Raw genomic sequence first — 3,716 nt, forward strand, 5'->3', positions numbered from 1 at the left:
TTGTTCTTTTCCTGGGGGTTTTTGGGTGGTTTTAAGTGATTGGGTAGAAAATGCCCCAGTGCAGCACACAGGTGTTGGGTCATTGGGTCACTAATAAAAATAATTGAGTTGGCATCTGTTAATTGGGTAAATGGACAGATAAAAGACCTTGAGGAAGATCTTTGTTGGCCATTTTACCCCTTTTCTATCACAGTGCACACAGCTCCTTGGAATGCTGATAAGAAAAAATAAACAACTGAGAATGAACGAGAGAAAAGTCCCTCTGTCAATCTTCAGTTCAAAGGGAAAAAGACCCCAATCCAAAAGTCCATAAAGAGACACCCCAGGGCTCAGCAAGACTTTGGGCTGCATTTTCATAGAGCAAAGACAGGAAACAGGAGGAATAAAAGCAATCAGCAAGGCCACAATAAAGGAAATTATAGGAGAGGAATGGATTTCCGTGACTCACAGCAATGCCTCTTGGCTTGTTCCCAATCCCCAAATATTTCTTTTTTTCTGTGATGAAAAGACAGCAGGCTGTGTTTTGGTGTGGCTGGATGGCTGCAGGAACACCCACCCAACATTAACAGAAATATTGCAAAGGACACAAATACAAAAATATTTAAATTAAAATATTATAGATTTAGAAATTAGAATTACAAAACTACAAATTAGAATTACAAAACTACAAACAGGAGCTGCTGGCAGTGGTTCTGCTGTGGCTTTTAGGGATGCTCAGAGCAGCTTTTGCCCATGTCCTTCACCCCGGTGTGACTGAGCCTGCACAGGCTGGGAGCTGCAGCTGCTGAAATCGCGAGGAGTTGAGTGAGAAGGTCGGAGGCAGGGTGGTCTCTGCAATCAGGTACAGTAGCTGGCTAGCAACAGCAGCTAAACAACAGCCCAGCCTGCCAGGGAGCTCAGCTTTATGTTGGATTTGCTGTGGCAACTCCTTATCTGGCAGAGATTAGAGCAGCTGCCATCAGTTGTTGTGAGATTTGGTGGAATCCGTTTCCTGAGCTGTCACCGCTGCCTGCTCGGGGATGCAGAAGCTTTGGGAGGGCTCTGCCCCTGTGGCTGGCAGATTTTGGGGTATTTATGAAGTTTGGGTTTAAATTGTTGATTTGGGAAGGGTTGATTCCTTCAGCAGGTTCCCAGAGGAGCTGGGGATGTCCTGGATCCCTGGCAGTGCCCAAGGCCAGGCTGGACGGGCTTTGGAGCAGCTGGGACAGGGAAAAGCGTCCCTGCCACGGCTGGGGTGGCACTGGGTGAGCTTTGAGTCCCTTCCAACCATTCCATGGCAAAGTGTAAATGGGATTTATCCCCATTTCACGCTTTCCAGAGCTTTCTTTACCCTGGGTAGGAGGGATATCACAAGGTCCCCCGGTGGAAACATCCCAGGGTGTGACAACACTCCAGTTTGCAGTGGATGTTTTGACCTTTCACTCCTCAGCGCTGTCTGGAGCTGTTGTGTTGGGAACAACTGTCCTTGGGGTGCTTGGCTGACCTCCTGACTCCTTTTGGAAAGGCATTTCCATGGAGCTCTCAGCACTTGAGACGAGCACCAGGCTTCCAGAAACGCGGATGCACGTGAAGGGAACACTTGACAGCGCTCAAAAATCCATCCCTGGAGCTCCAGGAAGGGACACACGGGGTGAAGGTGTCACTGAAAAGACTCCAAACCCCTCCTGGGGCAGCCTTTATCGGGGAGATGAGGAAGGAAACGCTGCCAGGGACAGGAAAGATTCACCTCTCACATGTTCCCAAGGCAGGTGCCAGGCCAAGAATGATCCTGCTGTCGTTAGCCAGGGGTCAGAGCCTGGCCCCTGCCCCCCTGGCTGCGGGAAATCTCTCCCAGCTGAGCATTCAGGAACGCTGCCCTGTGCCAGCCCCAGCTTTTGGGACATTGTGTGAAGAGGGGTGAAATATCACTTGTGATAAAGCAAATTCTCACAAGCCTCGGGGTGCAGGAGGCCACAGGGACAGAGCTCTGTGTGGAAAGTAATAATAGGTAATGGGTAATTAGGTAATAATGAGTGATTGGGTAGAAAATGCCGCAGTGCAGCACAGAGGTGATGGGTCATTAAGAAAAATAATATATGTGTCTGTTGTTAATTGGGTAAAAATAGGTATAAAGATAAAAGAACTGCATATTTCAGGGCCATTCTGTGCATCAGACACAAAGTTTTGATTGTGCCATCAAAAGAAAGAAATAAACCAGATTGCAAAGATGAACCTTGTGCAGCCAGCCTGGAGAGAGATGTTGAGTTCTGTGATCACCTGTTAATAAACACGAGAAACAAGATTCTAATGAGCTCAGGAGTTTTCTTTCAATCATAAGAACTGAGATAAGCAGAGCTCCCCACCAGGGAGGATCCCAAAAGAATTCAGTCCAAAGGAGGCTGAGAAATCCAGGAATAAAAGGAAAAATACAGAAGAGATACAGCAAAAACAGAGAAACAGAAAAAAAAAAAGACTTTTTAGAGAAAAGTTACAAATGGCCAAGCTTTTTGGGAAGTTTCCTCCTGTGATGGGCTGGGGAGAAAACAGGGAATTTCCTTCTGGTGTCTCCCACTGGAGTCCTGCAGCACCACTGGGGTCTCTGCTCTGCCCCACAGCTGGGAAAAATCCCTTCCTCTGTGTCTGGAGCCTCTGAGAAACCCAAATTCCCTGCAGGGAAAAGGGGGAGCTGCTCTTGGTGGGGAGAGCTCCCAGGGCTGGAGGTCTGTGCTCAGCTGCACCCGGGGTGAAATCCCAGCCTTCCCAAACCTTTGGGGCTCCAGCAGAAGAGGATTTTCCCCAGAGAACAGCTCAGGAAAGGTGTTTTCCCCAAAGCTCAGCTCCTTTAGACAGCCCCCAGCCCCTGTTTCCTCCTGCCCTGCTGAGCCCTGGAATCATCAGGATGTTCCTTTGTTTCCAGGTGATTTTCCTGTGGTTTTGTGGATCCCAGCGCTGCAGGAAGGAGAAGCCAGGGCAGGTGGGACTGCTGCCTTTGGGACACCTCCTCCTCCTCCTCCTCCTCACCTGGAGGCCTTGCAGGTGTTCCCTTCCCAAAATCAGCCAGCTCTGGGGGCATCCTTCAGCCCCCACGTAAAGGAAGGGTGGATGGGTGGTGATTTCTGGGGAGAACGAGATGTTCTTGCTGCTCCTGGGGTCTGTTCAAGGCCTCCTCAGCCAATTCCTGCACGTCCACCTCGCCTCCCCCTGCAATGTGCTCCTCTCAGCACTGGCCAGGCTAAAAAAGGAAACTTCCTATCGTGCCAAAAAACACAACTTTGATAAATATAATATAAATATAAGGGGAAAGTCACAATAAGAGTGACTGGGATCCAAACACAATCATGTGGGAAGGATAGTTTTATTTTCTTGCCTCACCAAAGCCTTGGATAAAACAGGGTGAGTTCTTAAATGAATTTATTTAGTAAAAACCTGAGCAGAGCAAAACAGAGTTTCTGCTCTAGCACAAAGTGAGGGGACTGAAAGCTTGGCCTAAAAGGTGGTGATTTCATCCCAGATTTAAGAGTTTAGGATGTGTTGGGACCTGTGGTTTTCTAATTTGGAAAGCCAGGTCACATCTAAAAGGAGAGGAAAATCTGATCTCAGGGTTTGCACCTTGGTAAAGCTCTCAGGGGGCAGTGAGGAGGGTTAGGGGGTGAAAAATGTCTTTTTGAAGGTTTCCAAGCCTGCAGGACAGGGCTGGAAGTGATCTTGGATCTCGGTGGTAGACAGAGATTATAAAC

This window comes from Parus major, chromosome 22 (genome assembly GCF_001522545.3).
Source record: "Parus major isolate Abel chromosome 22, Parus_major1.1, whole genome shotgun sequence".
Classification (NCBI taxonomy): Eukaryota; Metazoa; Chordata; class Aves; order Passeriformes; family Paridae; genus Parus; species Parus major.